The following is a 24,451-nucleotide window of genomic DNA, read 5'->3' as shown; positions in this document are numbered from 1 at the left end:
GGAGACAGCTGTTTTACCTACAGAACAGAAAGTTTTCGCTTATTATAAAGCTTAGTGGCCAGAATGCACTGCATGATTTTAGGATTTTTTTTAGATATAGATTAAGTAAACAGAATAAAAAAAAATTCTTAAAAATATCTTTAATATAAAAACATGGATAAACAATTGATCATTTTATGATGACACATTTCATTTAATAGATTAAAAAAAAAACCTTGGCCCGTACGGGGATCGAACCCGCGACCTTGGCGTTATTAGCACCACGCTCTAACCAACTGAGCTAACCGGCCAGCTGTTATGTGGTGCTCCAAACTTATGACAGATTTTTGGACATAAGGTATGTCTTAAGGTCACTCTCAAATGGGCCACTCTGCTGCCCTATGATATTCTGTTGGTTAACAATAAGCTGTTTGTAGACTCGCCTGCAGCTAGTCCTATAGAATAACCTTTTGATGGCGCTATTTTTAGGCTACATCCTAAAGAAAAAAAAATCAACTTGAGTACATTAAAATACTTTCTTTGCTAATTTGCAGTGTCTTAGTTTAAGAGAGGATGGGCGGTTGGCTCTGCTGGTTAGAACGTGGTGTAACAATGATAAAGTTGCAGGTACGGGTCAGTGTATTTTTTGCTACTACAGTATTATTGGTTTTATAGCTAGAATTAGGGGGGTACTCTGGTCTACAACCCACACAAGTGGCTCAGGTAGTGTAGCTCATCCAGGATGGCACATCAATGCGCGCTGTGGCAAGAAGGTTTGCTGTGTCTGTCAGCGTAGTGTCCAGAGCATGGAGGCGCTACCAGGAGACAGGTCAGTATATCAGGAGTAGAGATGTCGCGAATTGTTCGCCGGCGAATTTCGCGCATTCGCATCGCCGGCCGAACATATGTGAAGTTCGATCTGCCCCCTATACTTTAACATTGTAGTAAACTTTGACCCTGTGAGTCAGAGTCAGCAGACACATTACAGCCAATCAGCATCAGTCCCTCCCTTCCAGACCCTCCTACCTCTTGCACGGACGCCATTTTACCCTCATTCAGCATACTGCAGGCTTAGGAAGTGGAGGGTCAGAGAAGCTGCTCCTGCTATATAGGGAAAGTGATAGCTAGGTTGCTTCTAGGTGGTGTATTCAGGGTCCAGTTTACTTCTAAAGCACTAGTGTTACATCTGCTTTAAGGACAGCACCCAAAAAAGCCCGTTTTAGGGCTGAAAGATATCAGTCCGTGTGTCTGGCAACAGCTGGAGGCACCCTGGTTGGGAGGGAACCGCTGGTTAAAAGGGGTCCTCCAGGATCAAACTTAAGTTCCTTCAAGCAACTAACTACTACAGTATTCAAAGGGCTGAAAGATATCAATCCGTGTGTCTTGCAACAGCTGGAGGCACCCTGGTTGGGAGGGAACCACTGGTTAAAAGGGGTACTCCAGTATAAAACTTAAGTTCCTTCAAGCAACTAACTACTACAGTATTCAAAGGGCTGAAAGATATCAGTCCATGTGCTTTGCAACAGCTGGAGGCACCCTGGTTGGGGACCACTGCTTAAAAGGGGAACTCAGCTGGCAAGCTTTTTTTCTTTAAAGCAACTAACTACTACAGTATTCAAAGGGCTGAAATATATCAGTCCGTGTGTTTTGCAGCAGCTGGAGGCACCCTGGTTGGGGACCACTGCTTAAAAGGGGAACTCCGCTGGCAAGCTTTTTTGCTCATTGTCACCCTAGTGCAAATCACATTAGGTGTGACAGTTGTGCAAATAAAAATAAAAATAAACTTTTTTGGCTGTTAAATAAAACCATTCATCACTATCAGTTCACATCACAGTTGCCAATTTTTTTGTCTGCAGGGCAAATTGTGTCACCCTAGTGCAAATCACATTAGGTGTGACAGTTGTGCAAAGTAAAAAAAAAAAAAACTTTTTTGGCTGTTAAATAAAACCAGTCGTCACTGTCAGTTCACGTCACAGTTGCCAGTTTTTTTTCCTGCAGGGCAAATTGTGTCACCCTAGTGCAAATCACATTAGGTGTGACAGTTGTGCAAATCAAAATAAAAAAAATACCTTTTTTGGCTGTTAAATAAAATCAGTCGTCACTGTCAATTCACGTCAAAGTTACCAGTTTTTTTTGCCTGCAGGGCAAATTGTGTCACCCTAGTGCAAATCACATTTGGTGTGACACTTGTGCAAATTTAACCAAAAAAATGACGGACAGAGGAAGGCTACCCCGCAGGGGCCATCGTGGTGCTGGGATTCCCTTTGGACCTAGAATGGCCAGTGTTCAGAGGCCACGTACCCGGAACCCCCAAAGTTCTGAGGACTTAGTTGACTGGCTATCACAAGACACCCAATCTTCTGCAGCTTCCGCTCGGAACCTTGACGCACCATCCTTCTCCTCCTCTAGCTTAGCTTCGGGCACCTCTCATGCTACCACTTGCCCGCCTTCCGCCACCACCAACACTAGCACCCCAGCAGCTTTACTTGATCCGTCAGAGGAGTTATTTACACATCAGTTTGAAGACATGAGTGATGCGCAACCATTATTGCCAGAGGATGTAGTTAACAGGGATATGTCTCAGTAAGGCAGCATTACACACATGGATGTACAGTGTGATGATGATGTTGTACGTTGCTGCTTCCTTTCTTGAGGTGTCAGATAGCGGTGAAGGTGTTGATGATGACGATGTGTCCGTGGATGCCACGTGGGTGCCCGCTAGAAGAGAAGAAGAGGGGGAAAGTTCAGATGGGGAGACAGAGAGGAGGAGGAGACGAGTTGGAAGCAGGGGGAGGTCGTCGCAAGGAGCTAGTGGCACAGTCAGACAGCATGCATCGGCACCCGGGGTCAGCCAGACGGGACGCCAATCAACGCATGCTGTTGCCACCACCAGAATGCCGTCATAGCAGAGCTCAGCAGTGTGGCATTTTTTTGTGTTTCTGCCTCTGACATCAGGGAGGCCATTTGCAACCTGTGCCAGAAGAAACTGAGTTGTGGGAAGTCCAACACCCACCTAGGCACAACTGCTTTGCGAAGGCACATGATCTCACATCACAAACGTCTATAGGATCAACACGTCAGTACAAGCAGCGCACAAACTCAAAGCCGCCATCCTCCTCCTGGTCCAGCATCTTCAGCCAGGTCAACCACTGCTGCCCTCCTTGCCCCCTCTCAACCATCCGCCTCTCCGTCTCTCGCCTTGAGCAGTTCCTGCTCATCTGCCCACAGTCAGGTGTCTGTCAAGGAGATGTTTGAGCGCAAGAAGACAATTTCTCAAAGTCACCCCCTAGCCCGGCATCTGACAGCTGGCTTGTCAGAACTGCTAGCCCGCCAGCTTTTCCCATACAAGCTGGTGGAGTCTGGGGCTTTAAAAAAAATTGTAGCCATTGGGACACCGCAGTGGAAGGTACCCGGACAAATTTTTTTTGCACAAAAGGCAATCCCCAACCTTTATTCCATTGTGCAAAAGGAAATTATGGCATGTCTGGCACACAGTGTAGCGGCAAGGGTCCATCTGACCACTGATACCTGGTCTGCAAAGCATGGTCAGGGCAGGTGTATCATCTACACTGTGCATTGGGTAAACCTGGTGACGGCTGCCAAGCATGGAATGCGTGGCTCTGCAGAGGAGTTGGTGACACCACCACGACTTGCAGGCAGGCCTGCTGCCACCTCCTCTACTCCTCCTACTCCATCCTCTTCCATAACCTCCTCGGCTGAGTCCTCTTCCACTGCTGCGTCTTGCTTCACATCACCAGCACCCCCCCAGGTGCTATTCCACATCCCAGTTACGGCAATGTCACGCCATCTTGGGGTTGACTTGCCTCAAAGCGGAGTCACACCGCACCAGCGCTCCTGTCGGCCCTGAACGCACAGGTGGACCAGTGGCTGACTCCGCACCAACTGGAGATCGGCAAGGTGGTTTGTGACAACGGAACAAATTTGTTGGCGGCATTGAGGTTGGGCAAGTTGACACATGTGCCGTGCATGGCACATGTGTGTAATCTGATTGTACAATGCTTTGTGCTCAAGTACCCAGGCTTACAGGATGTCCTGAAGCAGTCCAGGAAGGTGTGTGGCCATTTCAGGCGTTCCTACACGGCCATGGCGCACTTTTGAAAAGGATTTCTTTGTGTTTTCCTGCATTATAGAGTCTTCTGGACTTTTGGATATGCGCTTGTTCTTATATTTCAGCCATGTGTACATGCCTAATTTTTCTGGCCTCTGGTGCTGCACTTTTTCTGCTGCTGCACAGTCTGGAGATGCCGTGGAAACATTCTGCTGCCTGCAACATCCTCCAGCATGACCGGTTTGGCGGTGGTTCCGTAATGGTGTGGGGTGGCATTTCTTTGGGGGGGCCACACAGCCCTCCATGTGCTTGCCAGAGGTATTGCAGCAGAAAACGAGAATGGAGACACTTATAATATAAAAATTACATAATTTTATTGAGTATGCATTAAAAAGTTAATTTAAAATCACATATGGGGAGAAGAATCCACAAAGTGAAGAGACGAAGGCGTTGCTCACAGACAGATCCACATTAATAAGTTGCATAAGGAAAAGTAACATGGTGCATAGTCACACGTGTGCATTAACAGCACATATATAGGCACAACAATGCTCTAACTATCATACAGTACAATGCACACAGTGAAGACAATAGGCATACCAAACTGTAACATCCAGTTCCTAGCAGGGTCTGCTGGAGCAACACCACCCCAACGCACGTTTCGGCGAGTCCTTCGTCCTGGGGGATCCTCAGACCCCTTGTGAGACCATGTGTTGGTGCGGTTGGCCCTGGGTTCCACCCAATACAAGACAATGCTAGACCTCATGTGGCTGGAGTGTGTCAGCAGTTCCTGCAAGAGGAAGGCATTGGTGCTATGAACTGGCCGCCCGTTCCCCAGACCTGAATCCGATTGAGCACATCTGGGACATCTCGCTCCATCCACCACAGACTGTCCAGGAGTTGGTGGATGCTTTTTAGTCCAGGTCTGGGAGGACATCCCTCAGGAGACCATCCGCCACCTCATCAGGAGCATACCCAGGCATTGTAGGGAGGTCATACGGGCACGTGGAGGCCACACACACTACTGAGCCTCATTGGGACTTGTATTAAGGACATTACATAAAGTTGGATCAGCCTGTAGTGGGGTTTTCCACTGTGATTTTGACTCCATATCCAGACCTCCATGGGTTGATACATTTGATTCCCATTGATAATTTTTGTGTTATTTGTTGTCAGCACATTCAACTATGTAAAGACGAAAGTGTTTCATACAATTAGTTCATTTAGATCTAGGATGTGGTATCTTAGTGTTCCCTTTATTTTTTTTGAGCAGTGTACTAAAACCCTGACCAATCAAAACTTGCTGCTCCCTGACCCTACCCGCTGTACATGTTCTGCTTTTAAGAATACATTTCTGCAAGCAAGTCCTTTTCCGGGTGAGTGCACTCTACTTCAATTCTGTCTACATGCTTTAAAATTAAAGGAAATGTTTGCATGTTTAGGGAGACGAGTACTGATATGACCCATTGTAAACAGGCTGATCCTGTCTTATCTAAATGCCGCTGGTGCCTTTCATTTTAATGCTTCCTTTGATGATAAAGAGGAGACAGCTGTTTTACCTACAGAACGGAAAGTTTTAGCTTATTATAAAGCTTAGTGGCCAGAATGCACTGCATGATTGTAGGATTTTTCTAAATTTAGATATTATGTACCGTATTTTTCGCCGTATAAGACGCACTTTTTCTTCCCCGAAACTGGGGGGAAAAAGTCGGTGCGTCTTATACGGCGAATACACCCCTATCGCGGCGGTCCCTGCGGTCTTCAACGGCCGGGACCCGCGGCTAATACAGGACATCCCCGATCGCGGTGATGCCCTGTATTAACCCTTCAGACGCGGCGAACAAAGCTGACCGTCGCGTCTGAAGGGAAAGTGACGCTAACCCGGCTGTTCAGCGATTTCACCGCGGCGGTCCCGAACAGCCCAACTGAATAGCCGGGTTAGTGCTTACAGGACACCGGGAGGGACCTTACCTGCCTCCTCGGTGTCTTTTCCATTCAGGGATCCCCTGTATGGCCGCCGCTCTCCTTCCTCGTCATCACGTCATCGCGTACGTGCGTTGGCGTGCGTAACGACGGCGACGGAGAGCGAGGATACCCGTCCGGCAGCAGAGACGTTCCGGAGTGACGGGGACACGGCGACAGCGATGGAGGGCGACATCCAGGGCAGCGGTGACGGGTGCGGAGCGGCGGGGACACGTGAGTATTACCTCCTATGCAGTGGTCTTCAATCTGCGGACCTCCAGATGTTGCAAAACTACAACTCCCAGCATGCTGGGAGTTGTAGTTTTGCAACATCTGGAGGTCCGCAGGTTGAGGACCACTATTGTGTTCAAAAACTTTAATTTTTTAGATTTTGCACCTAAAAATAGGGTGCGTCTTATACGCCAGTGCGTCCTATAGGGCGAAAAATACGGTAAATGTTAAATTAAAAAAATTCTTTAAAATATCTTTAATATAAAAACATGGATGAAATAATTGATCATTTTATGATGACACGTTTCATTTAATGGATTAAAAAAATAAAGTCTGGCCCGTACGGGGATCGAACCCGCGACCTTGGCGTTATTAGCACCACGCTCTAACCAACTGAGCTAACCGGCCAGCTGTTTAGACACCACTTAAAACTAAGGACAGATGTCCGGACATGAGTTATGTCTCCAAGTTGAATGGGCACTCTGCTGCCCTATGATATGCTGTTGGTTACCAGTAAGCTGTTTGCAGGCTCGCCTGCAGCTAGTTCTATAGAATAACCTTTTGGTGGCGCTATTTTTAGGCTACTTCCTAACAACAACAAAAAAAAACATAAAACTTGAGTACAGTAAAATACTTTCTTTGCTAATTTGCAGTGTCTCAATTTCAGAGCGTGTGGCTGGTTATCTCTGCTGGTTAGAACGTGGTGCTAATAATAATAATAATAATGACCAAGTTGTGGGTTTGATCCCAATGCAGGTCAGTGTTTTCTTTTTGCTACTACAGTATTATTGGTTTTATAGCTAGAATTCAGCTTAACCCCTTAAGGACGCAGGGTTTTTCCGTTTTTGCATTTTCAGTTTTTCCTCATCACCTTCTAAAAATCATAACGCTTTCCCTTTTGCACCTAAAATTCCATATTATGGCTTATTTTTTGCGCCACCAATTCTACATTGCAGTGACTTTAGGCATTTTACCAAAGAGAAACTGTGTCCCCGTCCCCCTGATGGAGGGTAGCAGTAATGGACTGAGAGGGAGTTGGATGTAAGCAGAAAACTGTGTCCCTATGCGGAGGGTCACATTCCGCTACAGGGCACAGTTTTCTTCATTACACCGGCGGTACATGCGTCTTCACTGCGCTGTCGGCTTCTATATACACTGTAATAATTCATAAACCCCGCCGGAACACAGGAGCTCTGATTGGTGGATAGCTATTGACCAATCAGAGCTCTCCTCTCCCGCCGGCGGGGATTATGAATTATGACAGCTGTATATAGAAGCCGGGCAGCACAGTGTAGACACATGTACCGCCGGCTTTGACAGTTAATAAATGCGCATCGCAGCGGGTCTCTGCAAAATGACCCGGTGCAAACTGCACCTCAGCCCCTGGACTACAACTCCCAGCATGGACAGAGTCTGTCCATGATGGGAGTAGTAGTTCTAAAAGTCCCGCAGCTGGGGGATGTGTGGGTAACATCCCTCAGCAGCCTGTGGTACTACAACTACTCCCATCATAGGACAGACCCTGTCCCATGATAGGAGTAGAAGTCCAAGGGCAGAGGGACAGATCTCTGTTCACATTATGTGTTTTGCATAATGGGAACAGAGCCTTTGTGGCAGTGTGTTCCCAAACAGGGAGACTCCAGCTGTTGCTCAAGTTCAGCCCCCATGATGGGAGTTGTAGTTTAGCAACAATTGGAGGCTCCCTGTTTAGGAACATGCTGCATTATGTGCGCTCTTCCCAGGGGAGAGCAAAAAAATGTACTAACCCATATTTCTGTTTTCTCTTTTTTTTATTTCAATAAAATGGTTAACAAGGGCTAGGGGGGTGTGTTTGTTTTTTTTAAAAAAAAATTTTTTCAATGTGTCTGTGTTTTTTTATAACTTAATTTTCAGGGTTAGTAGTGGAAGCTGTCTAATAGACGGAATCCATTACTAAGCCGGGGCTTAGCGTTCGCCCCAAAAGCAGCTAACGCTAACCTCTGTTTCTGCTTGGTTTGTATCTGGCTGTTACGCTGAGCGCTCCGGGTTCCCGCTCCTCCCCGGAGCGCTCGCAGCGTTCTCCTGTTCGCAGCGCTGCGATAATGTCCCTAGCCGTGATGCGATCCGCGATGCGGGACGCGCCCGCTCGCGATTCGCATCCAGGCCCGCTTACCAGACTCGTTCCCCGTATGTGCTGTCCCGGCGTGCGCGGCCCCGAAAAACGCATAGGGTTCCCCCTATTTTCAGTATCAGCCAGATACCAAACAAGCAGCAACAGCCTGACGTTACCAGGGTGGGCGAGGACCATTGTTATTGGCCCTCCCCAGCCTAAATAATGCCAGTCTGTTATCGCCTAGGCCCAGGAGCGCCATTTTTGACGCTCTGGCCCTGTTGGTACCGGCTCTACCCGGCACCCCTGTGGTGGTGGGTACCGGGGTAATATTTGGAGGTTAGCGCTAGCTGTTTTTGGGTTAACGCTAAGACCCAGCCTAGCAATAGATTCTGTCTACAAGTCGCCTTCCACTACTAAGCCTGAAAATTCAATTATAAAAAAACAACACAACACATTGAAAAAACATATTTTTTAAACACTCCCCCGCAGCCCTCTTTAACCCTTTTATTGACATTTAAAAAACCGCTGTTCATCGTCCCAATCCACCAAATCTGACATAGTCCTCCGCATTCATGTATCTAAATTTCTATGTAAAAAAACAACAAAAAGTTTGGTACATTGCCTCCCCCATCCCAGGTTTTATAATTATCTGTTCCCGGGGTCCATGCTACATCTGGCTCTGGTGGCGTCCTCCTGAGCTGTCACTGTGCGCACTGACGGTGACGTTGCATTGAAGACATCACTCGTCATTGCGCAGCACACAGCATAACACAGGATGCAGCAGGAGCCAGAAGTAGCGTGGACCCCGGGAACAGGTAATTATAAAACCGGGGATGGGGGAGGCAATGGGGCCGGGGCGGTGCAGTGGGGGGAGCGGCGCGGTGGGGGGCGGTCGCGGGGCATTATCGGATTATCGGCAAGGTAATTGCCGATACCGATAATGCCCAAAATCGCGAATATCGGCCGATAGTATCGGCCAAACCGATAATCGGTCGATCCCTAGTGTACGGTAGAGTGAGGGGGTGTTTCTATATTTGCACAAGATTTATCAAAGGACATGCAAAGCCTTAGTAAATTCTGAGCAAGAGTGTACAATAGACAAGCAGTGTAAAGGGGGTAGAACTGTGTCTACAATAAACAAATAATGATAAATCTCCCCAATGTCCTAAAAAAGTAACATGGAGCCACCCCCACCTGGTGTCCAAAGGAGCAGCTAACCCTGGCTTAGGTTAAAGGGGTACTCTGCCCCTAGACATCTTATTCCCTATCCAAAGGATAGGGGATAAGATGTCTGATTGCGGGGGTCCCACAGCTATGTGCAGTACCCAGCTTTTCTTTAGAATGCTGGATGCGAGCGGTGGGGGGTCGTGACATCATGGCCATGTCCCTCATGACGTCACGTCACACCCCTCCCATAGATTTGCATTGAGGGGGCGTGGTGTGACGTCACGACCCCCACCGCCCGCCCCTAGTGTTCAGAACAAAATGTTCCAAATGTCGGGGCATTTAAGAGTAGTACAAAACATATAATAGCTCCCTGAACTGTAGGGGGCACTACCAGACAGGAATTCAGTGCATACACTACAGTAATACATGTGTTTTACCAGTGAATGCTCATTCTGATTGTCCGGTTCTTCCGGCCATTGACACGTTTCACATATCTGGACTGTCTGTACATTGTATGGTGAGTCTGGTTTAAAGTTACAATGATCCAGAAAAGACCGTTATAAGTAGTGTTGCTCGCGAATATTCGCAATTCGAATATTATTCGCGAATATCGCATATTCGCGAATTTCGCGAATATAGCGCTATATATTCGCAATTACGAATATTCGTTTTATTTTTATTTTTTTTTCTTCACAGTACACATCACAGTGATCACCCCTCTCTGCTTCCAGCTTGTGTGGTGTAAAACAGGCTCTAATACTACTGTGTGAGACTGGCGTGCGAAAATTCGCATGTACGAAAATTAACATATGCTAATTTTCGCATATGCGAATTTTCACATGTTAATTTTCGCATACGCATATTTTCGCATATGCGAAAATAAAACGAGAATATAACGAATATGCGAATATTCGCGAATATATGACGAATATTCGTCCATATATTCGCGAATTCGAATATGGCCTATGCCGCTCAACACTAGTTATAAGGTGAAACTATTGTATGTTGAGGGATCGCTTTATTTTAATAACTACAAAACTATATATACAGTCAGCTGACCATCAGCCAACAATCAACCAGCATGCAGTGGGTTCCATGGTGTAATGGTTAGCACTCTGGACTTTGAATCCAGCGATCCGAGTTCAAATCTCGGTGGAACCTATCGTGTGTGTTTTTTTTAAAACATTTTAAATTGAATTGCTTTTACTTCTTATAATTGTATATATATTAAACATCAAAAACAAAAACATGACAGGTTAAAATCTATTTAACCATTTATACTACAAATATCCACGTTTCTTTTTCTTTCAAATCCCCCATAACATATAAACATATTCAGGAAAGTCTTAAAGGAGATATCCAGTGGTGAACAACTTATCTCCTATCCTAAGGATAGGGGATAAGTTGCAGATCGCCGGGGGTCCGACCGCTGGGGCCCCCCGCGATCTCCTGTACGGAGCCCCGACAGCCCGCGGGAAGGGGGTGTGTCGACCTCCGCACGAAGCGGCTGCCGACACGCCCCCTCAATACAACTCTATGGCAGAGCCGAAGCGCTGCCTTCGGCAATCTCCGGCTCTGCCATTGAGATGTATTGAGGGGGCATGTCGGCTGCCACTTCGTGCGGGGGTCTACACCCGCTATCTGGCCGGAGAGCCAGGCCCCCGTACAGAGAGATCGCAGGGGGCCCCAGCGGTCGGACCCCCCGCGATCTCAAACTTATTCCCTGTCCTTAGGATAGGGGATAAGTTTTTCACCACTGGACTACCCCTTTAACCCCTTCAAGTACCCTTTTGGCCTTGATGACGAAGCCAATTTAAATTTTTGTGTTTTCGTTTTCTCCTTCCTGGCCTGTAAGTAGACATAACTCTAATTTTTCCATCCATAGAGCCATATGAGCTTTGTTTTTGTTTGCATTCTCACTTATTATACAGTAAAATCTCCCTTAGTGGACACCTACCAATAGCGGACAGTGTTTAATTCCTCAGCAGATTCCCATAAGACAATGTATTTGCACCCTCAGAATAGGGGACATTCCCAATAACGAACATACTCAATAGGGGACAAAACACTCCCAATAGGGGACAGCCAAGCTTATATGCCGGCCCTATCTTGTACATAGGGCCGCACATTATTGGGAAAACACTGTGTTAAGAGGTTAAGCTAAAGGATCATCAAATTGAAAATAATATTTTAGAGGCAAAAGTCTATAGATCCACAAAGTGACAGACATGCAAGAGTGATAGAGGTATTAAAGGGGTACTCCACTAGAAAACATTTTTTTTTTTTAAATCATCTGGTGCCAGAAAGAGTTAAACAGTTCTGTAAATCACTTCTATTTAAAAGGAAGTTGTGTAGCTCTTTTCTGTCTGACAACAGCGCTCTCTGCTGACACCACTGTCTATGTCAGGAACTGTCCAGAGCAGGATAAAGCTCCTGCTCTGGACAGTTTCTGAAATGGACAGAGGTGTCACCAGAGAGTGCTGTGGTCAGACTGGAAAGAAATTCAAAAAGAAAAGAACTTCCTCTGTAGAATACAGAAGCTGATAAGTACTGGAAGGATTAATATTTTTATATAGAAGTAATTTACAAATCTGTAAAAATTTCTGGCACTAGCTGATTTAAAAAAAAAATGCTTTGCAGCGGAGTACCCCTTTAACCCCTTAACGACATAGGATGTAAATGTACATCATGGTGCGATGGTACTTAATGCACCATGACCTACATTTACGATCCGCCATGACCACGAGCACCGGACCGATGCTCCCGTCATGCGTGGCGGGTCTTGGCTGCTATCAGATGCCAGGGATCTGCCGGTGGTAATGGCGGACATCCGCGATACAGATCACGGCATCTGTGACAGTGCGTTACTTTAAATGAATGATCGGATCGCCCACAGTGCTGACACGGATATCTGCTCATCTAGCATGGTGGCCGGAGGTTCCCTTACCTGCCTCTCGCAGTCTCCTGGGGTCTTCTGCTCTGATCGAGCAGACCAGAGCGGAAGATCGCTGATAACACTGATCAGTGCTATGACCTATGCATAGCACTGAACAGTATTAGCAATCAAATGACTGCTATAGATAGTCCCCTATGGGGACATAAAAAGTGTTAAAAAAAAAAGTAAAACATTTTACAAAAAAGTAAAATCAGTTTTCCCATTTTACTCCCCAAAAAAAGCATTAAAAAAATAATGAATAAACAATCTGCAGGGGTTTACATTGTTTCGCAAGGATAGAATGAACAGAAAAGGTGGTGGAGTCTGTCTGTATGTAAGAAGTGGTATGAAAGTCAGTGTGAACTATGCCATAGTGTGTGATGATTCTGAGGAGGTGGAATCACTGTGGGTAGAATTACAAAAGGAGGGAAATACTGAAAAAATTATATTTGGGGTAATCTACAGACCCCCTAATATCACTGAAGAGATAGAAGGTCGGCTGTATAAACAAATAGAGAGGGCCGCCCGGGCAGGTACAGTGGTAATAATGGGAGATTTTAACTATCCAGATATAGATTGGGGTCCGGGGTTGGCTAAAACTACAAAGGGGCGACAATTCCTAAATTTATTGCAGGATAATTTTATGGGCCAGTTTGTGGAGGACTGTCACGATTCGGCTTACGGGTTGTGGATCCGCTGTGTCAGCGAGGGATTGGCGTGGACCGTGCTAGTGGACCGGTTCTAAGAGGCTACTGGTTTTCACCAGAGCCCGCCGCAAAGCGGGATGGTCTTGCTGCGGCAGTAGCAACCAGGTCGTATCCACTAGCAACGGCTCAACCTCGCTGACTGCTGAGAAGGCGTGGGACAGAAGGACTAGGCAGAGGCAAGGTCAGACGTAGCAGAAGGTCGGGGGCAGGCGGCAAGGTTCGTAGTCAGGATGGATAGCAGAAGTTCAGGTAACACAGGCTTTGGACACACTAAACGCTTTCACTGGCACAAGGCAACAAGATCTGGCAAGGGAGTGCAAGGGAGGAGATCAGATATAGCCAGGGAGCAGGTGGAAGCCAATTAAGCTAATTGGGCCAGGCACCAATCATTGGTGCACTGGCCCTTTAAGTCTCAGAGAGCTGGCGCGCGCGCGCCCTAGAGAGCGGAGCCGCGCGCGCCAGCACAGGACAGCAGGGGACCGGGACGGGTAAGTGACCTGGGATGCGATTCGCGAGCGGGCGCGTCCCGCTGTGCGAATCGCATCCCCGACGGCCATGACAGTGCAGCGCTCCCGGTCAGCGGGACCGACCGGGGCGCTGCAGGGAGAGAAACGCCGTGAGCGCTCCGGGGAGGAGCGGGGACCCGGAGCGCTAGGCGTAACAGTACCCCCCCCTTAGGTCTCCCCTTTTTTTTGTCCGGTGACTGCCTCCCCTGGGATGAGGACACCGGGAAAGAATGGAGGGTTTCCTCAACGGCAGGCAGTACAGCAGGAGTTGGAATGGGGAGGGAGGGCAGAGGGTGAAGCTTGGCACGGGGCAAGGTGACACAAGGACGGGAGCCATGAGGAGGCACAGAGGCTTGCCTGACGGGACTGGGAGGGGGGGAGAGGCACTTCCGATGGCAAGCAGAGTCCCAGTTCTTGATCTCCCCGGTGGTCCAATCAAGGGTGGGAGAATGAAGCCGGAGCCATGGCAGACCGAGGAGGACCTCAGAGGTACAGTTGGGGAGGACGAAGAGCTCAATCACTTCGCGATGGGGTCCAATACACATCAGGAGGGGTTCTGTGCGGTAACGCACGGTGCAATCCAGTCTGACTCCATTGACCGCGGAAATGTAGAGCGGCTTGACGAGACGGTATGTTGAGGGATCGCTTTATTTTAATAACTACAAAACTATATATACAGTCAGCTGACCATCAGCCAACAATCAACCAGCATGCAGTGGGTTCCATGGTGTAATGGTTAGCACTCTGGACTTTGAATCCAGCGATCCGAGTTCAAATCTCGGTGGAACCTATCGTGTGTGTTTTTTTTAAAACATTTTAAATTGAATTGCTTTTACTTCTTATAATTGTATATATATTAAACATCAAAAACAAAAACATGACAGGTTAAAATCTATTTAACCATTTATACTACAAATATCCACGTTTCTTTTTCTTTCAAATCCCCCATAACATATAAACATATTCAGGAAAGTCTTAAAGGAGATATCCAGTGGTGAACAACTTATCTCCTATCCTAAGGATAGGGGATAAGTTGCAGATCGCCGGGGGTCCGACCGCTGGGGCCCCCCGCGATCTCCTGTACGGAGCCCCGACAGCCCGCGGGAAGGGGGTGTGTCGACCTCCGCACGAAGCGGCTGCCGACACGCCCCCTCAATACAACTCTATGGCAGAGCCGAAGCGCTGCCTTCGGCAATCTCCGGCTCTGCCATTGAGATGTATTGAGGGGGCATGTCGGCTGCCACTTCGTGCGGGGGTCTACACCCGCTATCTGGCCGGAGAGCCAGGCCCCCGTACAGAGAGATCGCAGGGGGCCCCAGCGGTCGGACCCCCCGCGATCTCAAACTTATTCCCTGTCCTTAGGATAGGGGATAAGTTTTTCACCACTGGACTACCCCTTTAACCCCTTCAAGTACCCTTTTGGCCTTGATGACGAAGCCAATTTAAATTTTTGTGTTTTCGTTTTCTCCTTCCTGGCCTGTAAGTAGACATAACTCTAATTTTTCCATCCATAGAGCCATATGAGCTTTGTTTTTGTTTGCATTCTCACTTATTATACAGTAAAATCTCCCTTAGTGGACACCTACCAATAGCGGACAGTGTTTAATTCCTCAGCAGATTCCCATAAGACAATGTATTTGCACCCTCAGAATAGGGGACATTCCCAATAACGAACATACTCAATAGGGGACAAAACACTCCCAATAGGGGACAGCCAAGCTTATATGCCGGCCCTATCTTGTACATAGGGCCGCACATTATTGGGAAAACACTGTGTTAAGAGGTTAAGCTAAAGGATCATCAAATTGAAAATAATATTTTAGAGGCAAAAGTCTATAGATCCACAAAGTGACAGACATGCAAGAGTGATAGAGGTATTAAAGGGGTACTCCACTAGAAAACATTTTTTTTTTTTAAATCATCTGGTGCCAGAAAGAGTTAAACAGTTCTGTAAATCACTTCTATTTAAAAGGAAGTTGTGTAGCTCTTTTCTGTCTGACAACAGCGCTCTCTGCTGACACCACTGTCTATGTCAGGAACTGTCCAGAGCAGGATAAAGCTCCTGCTCTGGACAGTTTCTGAAATGGACAGAGGTGTCACCAGAGAGTGCTGTGGTCAGACTGGAAAGAAATTCAAAAAGAAAAGAACTTCCTCTGTAGAATACAGAAGCTGATAAGTACTGGAAGGATTAATATTTTTATATAGAAGTAATTTACAAATCTGTAAAAATTTCTGGCACTAGCTGATTTAAAAAAAAAATGCTTTGCAGCGGAGTACCCCTTTAACCCCTTAACGACATAGGATGTAAATGTACATCATGGTGCGATGGTACTTAATGCACCATGACCTACATTTACGATCCGCCATGACCACGAGCACCGGACCGATGCTCCCGTCATGCGTGGCGGGTCTTGGCTGCTATCAGATGCCAGGGATCTGCCGGTGGTAATGGCGGACATCCGCGATACAGATCACGGCATCTGTGACAGTGCGTTACTTTAAATGAATGATCGGATCGCCCACAGTGCTGACACGGATATCTGCTCATCTAGCATGGTGGCCGGAGGTTCCCTTACCTGCCTCTCGCAGTCTCCTGGGGTCTTCTGCTCTGATCGAGCAGACCAGAGCGGAAGATCGCTGATAACACTGATCAGTGCTATGACCTATGCATAGCACTGAACAGTATTAGCAATCAAATGACTGCTATAGATAGTCCCCTATGGGGACATAAAAAGTGTTAAAAAAAAAAGTAAAACATTTTACAAAAAAGTAAAATCAGTTTTCCCATTTTACTCCCCAAAAAAAGCATTAAAAAAATAATGAATAAACAATCTGCAGGGGTTTACATTGTTTCGCAAGGATAGAATGAACAGAAAAGGTGGTGGAGTCTGTCTGTATGTAAGAAGTGGTATGAAAGTCAGTGTGAACTATGCCATAGTGTGTGATGATTCTGAGGAGGTGGAATCACTGTGGGTAGAATTACAAAAGGAGGGAAATACTGAAAAAATTATATTTGGGGTAATCTACAGACCCCCTAATATCACTGAAGAGATAGAAGGTCGGCTGTATAAACAAATAGAGAGGGCCGCCCGGGCAGGTACAGTGGTAATAATGGGAGATTTTAACTATCCAGATATAGATTGGGGTCCGGGGTTGGCTAAAACTACAAAGGGGCGACAATTCCTAAATTTATTGCAGGATAATTTTATGGGCCAGTTTGTGGAGGACTGTCACGATTCGGCTTACGGGTTGTGGATCCGCTGTGTCAGCGAGGGATTGGCGTGGACCGTGCTAGTGGACCGGTTCTAAGAGGCTACTGGTTTTCACCAGAGCCCGCCGCAAAGCGGGATGGTCTTGCTGCGGCAGTAGCAACCAGGTCGTATCCACTAGCAACGGCTCAACCTCGCTGACTGCTGAGAAGGCGTGGGACAGAAGGACTAGGCAGAGGCAAGGTCAGACGTAGCAGAAGGTCGGGGGCAGGCGGCAAGGTTCGTAGTCAGGATGGATAGCAGAAGTTCAGGTAACACAGGCTTTGGACACACTAAACGCTTTCACTGGCACAAGGCAACAAGATCTGGCAAGGGAGTGCAAGGGAGGAGATCAGATATAGCCAGGGAGCAGGTGGAAGCCAATTAAGCTAATTGGGCCAGGCACCAATCATTGGTGCACTGGCCCTTTAAGTCTCAGAGAGCTGGCGCGCGCGCGCCCTAGAGAGCGGAGCCGCGCGCGCCAGCACAGGACAGCAGGGGACCGGGACGGGTAAGTGACCTGGGATGCGATTCGCGAGCGGGCGCGTCCCGCTGTGCGAATCGCATCCCCGACGGCCATGACAGTGCAGCGCTCCCGGTCAGCGGGACCGACCGGGGCGCTGCAGGGAGAGAAACGCCGTGAGCGCTCCGGGGAGGAGCGGGGACCCGGAGCGCTAGGCGTAACAGTACCCCCCCCTTAGGTCTCCCCTTTTTTTTGTCCGGTGACTGCCTCCCCTGGGATGAGGACACCGGGAAAGAATGGAGGGTTTCCTCAACGGCAGGCAGTACAGCAGGAGTTGGAATGGGGAGGGAGGGCAGAGGGTGAAGCTTGGCACGGGGCAAGGTGACACAAGGACGGGAGCCATGAGGAGGCACAGAGGCTTGCCTGACGGGACTGGGAGGGGGGGAGAGGCACTTCCGATGGCAAGCAGAGTCCCAGTTCTTGATCTCCCCGGTGGTCCAATCAAGGGTGGGAGAATGAAGCCGGAGCCATGGCAGACCGAGGAGGACCTCAGAGGTACAGTTGGGGAGGACGAAGAGCTCAATCACTTCGCGATGGGGTCCAATACACATCAGGAGGGGTTCTGTGCGGTAACGCACGGTGCAATCCAGTCTGACTCCATTGACCGCGGAAATGTAGAGCGGCTTGACGAGACGGGTCACCGGGATGCGGAATTTGTTCACAAATGACTCCAAAATAAAGTTACCAGAGGAACCAGAGTCCAAGCAGGCCACGGCTGAGAGGGAGGAGTTGGCTGAAGGAGAAATCCGCACGGGCACCGTGAGACGTGGAGAAGCAGACTTAGAACCAAGAGACGCCACACCCACGTGAGCTGGGTGCGTGCGTGCGTTTCCCAGACGTGGAGGACGGATAGGGCAATCCACCAAGAAATGCTCGGTACTGGCACAGTACAGACAGAGATTTTCTTCCCTACGGCGATTCCTCTCTTCCTGGGTCAGGCGAGACCGATCCACTTGCATGGCCTCCTCGGCGGGAGGCCCAGGCGTAGACTGCAAAGGATGCTGTGGGAGAGGTGCCCAGAGATCTAAGTCTTTTTCCTGGCGGAGCTCTTGGTGTCGCTCAGAAAAACGCATGTCAATGCGGGTAGCCAAATGGATGAGTTCTTGGAGGTTGGCAGGAATCTCTCGTGCGGCCAGCACATCCTTGATGCGACTGGATAGGCCTTTTTTAAAGGTCGCGCAGAGAGCCTCGTTATTCCATGATAACTCGGAAGCAAGAGTACGAAATTGGATGGCGTACTCGCCCACTGAAGAATTACCCTGGACCAGGTTCAACAGGGCAGTCTCGGCAGAAGAAGCTCGGGCTGGCTCCTCGAAGACACTCCGGACTTCAGCGAAGAAGGACTGGACTGTGGCTGTGGCAGGATCATTGCGGTCCCAGAGCGGTGTGGCCCAAGACAAGGCCTTTCCTGAAAGAAGGCTCACTACGAACGCCACCTTAGACCGTTCTGTAGGAAACAAGTCCGACAACATCTCCATATGCAGGGAACACTGAGACAAAAATCCACGGCAGAGTCTGGAGTCCCCATCAAATTTGTCCGGCAGGGACAAGCGGAGGCTAGGGGCGGCCACTCGCTGCGGAGGAGGTGCAGGAGCTGGCGGAGGAGATGGTTGCTGCTGTAGCAGAGGCAGAAGTTGCTGTAACGTGGCGGTCAACTGCGACAGCTGCTGTCCTTGTTGGGCAATTTGCTGTGATTGCTGAGCGACCACCGTGGTAAGGTCAGCGAGACTTGGCAGCGGCACCTCAGCGGGATCCATGCCGGATCTACTGTCACGATTCGGCTTACGGGTTGTGGATCCGCTGTGTCAGCGAGGGATTGGCGTGGACCGTGCTAGTGGACCGGTTCTAAGAGGCTACTGGTTTTCACCAGAGCCCGCCGCAAAGCGGGATGGTCTTGCTGCGGCAGTAGCAACCAGGTCGTATCCACTAGCAACGGCTCAACCTCGCTGACTGCTGAGAAGGCGTGGGACAGAAGGACTAGGCAGAGGCAAGATCAGACGTAGCAGAAGGTCGGGGGCAGGCGGCAAGGTTCGTAGTCAGGATGGATAGCAGAAGTTCAGGTAACACAGGCTTTGGACACACTAAACGCTTTCACTGGCACAAGGCAACAAGATCCGGCAAGGGAGTGCAAGGGAGGAGATCAGATATAGCCAGGGAGCAGGTGGAAGCCAATTAAGCTAATTGGGCCAGGCACCAATCATTGGTGCACTGGCCCTTTAAGTCTCAGAGAGCTGGCGCGCGCGCGCCCTAGAGAGCGGAGCCGCGCGCGCCAGCACAGGACAGCAGGGGACCGGGACGGGTAAGTGACCTGGGATGCGATTCGCGAGCGGGCGCGTCCCGCTGTGCGAATCGCATCCCCGACGGCCATGACAGTGCAGCGCTCCCGGTCAGCAGGACCGACCGGGGCGCTGCAGGGAGAGAGACGCCGTGAGCGCTCCGGGGAGGAGCGGGGACCCGGAGCGCTAGGCGTAACAAGGACCCAACAAGAAGTGATGCCTTGTTGGATCTGATCATTTCCAACAACGCAGAGCTGGTTGGTAATGTAACTGTGTGGGAAAACCTTGGGAATAGCGACCACAATATACTTACTTTTCACTTAAAACGTAGAAAACAAAGACAGGCGGGGAAGGCAAAAACATATAACTTTAAAAAGGCAAATTTCCCTGGGCTGAGGGCTGCACTACAGGACATAGACTGGGGGGAGGTGTTGTCAAATACTGATACAGAAGGTAAATGGGACATCTTTAAATCAACTCTAAATAACTGTACAGCTAAATATATACCAAAGGGGAACAAATATAAACGATTAAAACTAAATCCTACATGGCTGACAAATGATGTTAAAAGAGCAATAAACAACAAAAAATTGCCTTAAAAAAATTCAAATCTGATGGGTCAGCGATAACATTTAAACAGTACAAAGAGCTTAATAAAATCTGTAAAAATGTAATAAAAACAGCAAAAATTCAAAATGAGAGACAGGTGGCCAAAGAAAGCAAAACTAATCCTAAATATTTTTTTAGATACATAAATACAAAAAAACCAAGGACAGAGCATGTAGGACCCCTTAATAATGATAATGGGGAGGTTGTCACAGGCGATAAAGATAAAGCGGAGCTACTGAATGGGTTCTTTAGTTCTGTATACACTATGGAAGAAGGAGCTGACATTGGCCAGGTCAGTGCTGGTAACACATCATGTACAGGTCAGTGCTGGTAACACATCATGTAATGTACTGAACTGGCTTAATGTAGAGATGGTACAAGGTAAGTTAAGTAATATAAATGTAAGCAAATCCCCAGGGCCGGATGGACTACACCCAAGAGTTCTTAGAGAGGTAAGTTCAGTAATATCTGTACCCCTGTTCATGATATTTAGAGATTCTCTGGTGTTTGGTATTGTGCCAAGGGACTGGCGCAAGGCGAATGTGGTGCCAATCTTCAAAAAGGGCTCTAGGTCTTCCCCAGGAAACTATAGACCGGTAAGTTTAACGTGCATTGTGGGTAAATTGTTTGAAGGACTTATAAGGGATTACATACAGGAATACATAGGGGATAATTGTATTATAAGTGATAACCAGAAAGGGTTTACTAAGGATAGAAGTTGTCAAACCAATCTAATTTGCTTTTATGAAGAGGTGAGTAGAAGCCTTGACAGAGGAATGGCTGTGGATATAGTGTTTCTGGATTTTGCTAAAGCATTTGATACTGTCCCTCATAGACGTCTGACAGGTAAGTTAGGTCTTTGGGTTTGGAAATTTTAGTTTGTAACTGGATTGAACACTGGCTCATGGATCGTACCCAGAGAGTGGTGGTCAATGATTCGTACTCTGATTGGTCCCCGGTTATTAGTGGTGTACCCCAAGGTTCAGTACTGGGCCCGCTGTTGTTTAATTTATTTATCAATGATATAGAGGATGGTATTAACAGCTCTGTTTCTATCTTTGCAGATGACACCAAGCTTTGTAGCACGGTACAGTCTATAGAGGATGCGTATAGGTTACAGGATGACTTGGATAGACTAAGTGTCTGGGCATCCACTTGGTAAATTAGGTTCAATGTGGATAAATGTAAAGTTATGCATCTGGGTACTAATAACCTGCATGCGTCGTATGTCTTAGGGGGGATTAAACTGTCAGAGTCACTGGTAGAGAAGGATCTGGGTGTACTTGTAGATCACAGACTACAGAATAGCATGCAATGTCAGGCTGCTGCTTCCAAAGCCGGCAGGATATTGTCATGTATCAAAAGAGGCATGGACTCAAGGGACTCATTAAAGACCACATCACAGAATACCTCAACTATTACTTCTCCATATAACTAGACATAAGGAAAAGTATTGGAACAAAGATTAACCATGAAATGAACCTTTTTCATTTAGAGAAAAAGAGAGAAAGGGAGAGAGAGATAGAGAGGTAAAGAGAGAGAAAGAGAAAAAGAGAGAGAGAGGTAGAGAGAGAGGTAGAGAGAGAGAGAGAGAGGTAGAGAGAAAGAAAAAATTAGAGAAAGAAAGAGAAAAAGAGAGAGTGAGAGAGAAAGGTAGAAAGAGAGAGAAAAAGAGAGAGAAAGGTAAAGAGAGAGAAAAAGAAAAAGAGAGAGAGAGAAAGAAAAAAAGAGAGAGAGAAAACGAGAGAGAGAAAGAGAGAGAAAAAGAGGGAGAAAAAAAGAAAAGAGAGAAAGGTAAAAAGAAAAAGAGAAAGAGAGAAAAAAAAGAGAGAGAAAAAGAGAGAAAGGTATAGAGAGAAAGAGAAAGAAAGAGAAAAAGAAGAGAGAGAGAAAGAGAAAAAAAGAGAGAAAGACAGAAAGAGGGAGAGAGAGAAAGAGAGACAGAGAAAGAGAGACAGAGAGAAAGAGAGAGACAGAGAGAAAGAAACAGAGAAATAGAGAGATAGAGAGAGGGGGGAAAAGAGAGAGAGAAAAAAAACAGAGAGAGAGACAGAGAGAAAGAAAGAGAGAGAGAGAGGGAAAAAGAGAGAGAGAGGGGACAGTAAAAAAAAGCAGTAAACCAAAAACTACTCCCAGCCAATCCTCGTTAGTATAGTGGTGAGTATCCCTGCCTGTCACGCGGGAGACCGGGGTTCGATTCCCCGACGGGGAGGCTGAAATTTTTTTTTTTTACAAATATAATGAATATGTTTAATATCATCTCAAACATCACCAGAAAACCAGTGTCCATCCTCACAATCTCATTAAAGACCACATCACAGAATACCTCAACTATTACTTCTCCATATAACTAGACATAAGGAAAAGTATTGGAACAAAGATTAACCATGAAATGAACCTTTTTCATTTAGAGAAAAAGAGAGAAAGGGAGAGAGATATAGAGCAGTAAAGAGAGAGAAAGGGAGAGAGAGATAGAGCGGTAAAGAGAGAGAGAGGTAGAGAGAGAGAGGTAGAGAGAAAGAAAAAATGAGAGAAAGAAAGAGAAAAAGAGAGAGTGAGAGAGAAAGGTAGAAAGAGAAAAAAAGAGAGAAAGGTAAAGAGAGAGAAAAAGAAAAAGAGAGAGAGAGAAAGAAAAAGAGAGCGAAAACGAGAGAGAGAGAGAAAACGAGAGAAAGAGAGAGAAAAAGAGAGAGAAAAAAAGAAAAGAGAGAAAGGTAAAAAGAAAAAGAGAAAGAGAGAGAAAAAGAGAGAAAGGTATAGAGAGAAAGAAAGAGAAAAAGAAGAGAGAAGAGAGAGAGAAAGAGAAAAAAGAGAGAAAGACAGAAAGAGGGAGACAGAGAAAGAGAGACAGAGAGAAAGAGAGAGACAGAGAGAGATAGAGAAAGAGAGAGGGGAAAGTAAAAAAAAGCAGTAAACCAAAAACTTAATTTTTTTTATGAATATGTTTAATATCATCTCAAACATCACCAGAAAACCAGTGTCCATCCTCACAATCTCATTAAAGACCACATCACAGAATACCTCAACTATTACTTCTCCATATAACTAGACATAAGGAAAAGTATTGGAATAAAGATTAACCATGAAATAAACCTTTTTCATTTAGAGAAAAAGAGAGAAAGGGAGAGAGAGAGGTAGAGAGAGAAAGAAAAAAAGAGAGAAAGAAAGAGAAAAAGAGAGAGAGAGAAAGGTAGAAAGAAAGGTAAAAAGAAAGAGAAAAAGAGAGAGGGAAAGGCAAAGAGAGAGAAAAAGAAAGAGAGAGAGAGAAAAAGAGAGAGAGAGAGGAAACGAGAGAAAGAAAGAGAAAAAGAGAGAGAGAAAAAAAGAGAGAAAAGTAAAAAGAAAAAGAGAAAAAAAAAGAGAAAAAGAGAGAAAGGTATAGAGAAAGAGAGAGAAAGAAGAAGAGAGAAGAGAGAGAGAAAAAAAAAGAGAGAGAAAGACAGAAAGAGGAAGAGAGAGAAAGAGAGACAGAAAAAGAGAGAAAAAAAGATAGAGAAAGAGAGCGAAAGAAAAAGGAGAGAGAAAAAGAAGAGAAAGAGAGACAGAGAAAGAGAGACAGAGAGAGAAAGAGAGAGAGAGAGAGCGAGGAAAACAAAAAAAGAGCAGTAGACAAAAACTGCTCTCAGCCATTCCTCGTTAGTATAGTGGTGAGTATCCCCGCCTGTCACGCGGGAGACCGGGGTTCGATTCCCCGACGGGGAGGCTGACTAATTTTACAAATATTATGAATATGTTTAAAATCACCTCAGACATCACCAGAAAACCAGTGTCCATCCTCACAATCTCATTAAAGACCACATCACAGAATACCTCAACTATTACTTCTCCATATAACTAGACATAAGGAAGAGTATTGGAACAAAGATTAACCATGAAATAAACGCGGTTCATTTAGAGAGAAAGATAGAGAGAGAAAGAGAAAAAAAATCTTCATTACAAATTAACCATGAAATGAACCTGTTTCATTTAGAGAGAAAGGTGGAGAGAGAAAGGTAAAGAGAGAAAAAAAGAGAGAAAGAGAAAAAAAGACAGAGAGAGAAAAAGAGACAGAGAGAAAAAAAACAGAGAGACAGAGAGAAAGAAAGAGAGAGAGAGGGAAAAAGAGGGAGAGAGGGGACAGTAAAAAAAAGCAGTAAACCAAAAACTA

At 46.7% G+C, this 24,451-nt stretch overlaps 5 non-coding genes across 5 annotated transcripts; 3 read left to right on the top strand and 2 right to left on the bottom strand.

Moving 5' to 3' along the window:
- Positions 1-216: 216 nt before the first annotated feature.
- TRNAI-AAU (transfer RNA isoleucine (anticodon AAU)) lies at positions 217-290 on the bottom strand. Its single transcript has one exon. It is a non-coding gene; the product is annotated as a tRNA-Ile (tRNA).
- Positions 291-6,575: 6,285 nt separating this feature from the next.
- On the bottom strand, positions 6,576-6,649 carry TRNAI-AAU (transfer RNA isoleucine (anticodon AAU)). Its single transcript has one exon. It is a non-coding gene; the product is annotated as a tRNA-Ile (tRNA).
- A 3,940-nt stretch (positions 6,650-10,589) lies between these two features.
- Positions 10,590-10,661, top strand: TRNAQ-UUG (transfer RNA glutamine (anticodon UUG)). The gene has a single exon. It is a non-coding gene; the product is annotated as a tRNA-Gln (tRNA).
- Positions 10,662-14,366: 3,705 nt separating this feature from the next.
- On the top strand, positions 14,367-14,438 carry TRNAQ-UUG (transfer RNA glutamine (anticodon UUG)). The gene has a single exon. It is a non-coding gene; the product is annotated as a tRNA-Gln (tRNA).
- Positions 14,439-23,934: 9,496 nt separating this feature from the next.
- TRNAD-GUC (transfer RNA aspartic acid (anticodon GUC)) lies at positions 23,935-24,006 on the top strand. Its single transcript has one exon. It is a non-coding gene; the product is annotated as a tRNA-Asp (tRNA).
- Positions 24,007-24,451: the final 445 nt, after the last annotated feature.

This window comes from Hyla sarda, chromosome 4 (genome assembly GCF_029499605.1).
Source record: "Hyla sarda isolate aHylSar1 chromosome 4, aHylSar1.hap1, whole genome shotgun sequence".
NCBI lineage: Eukaryota > Metazoa > Chordata > Amphibia > Anura > Hylidae > Hyla > Hyla sarda.
The sequence above is the reverse complement of the archived record's forward strand: the minus strand, read 5'-3'. Positions and strand labels throughout refer to the sequence as shown.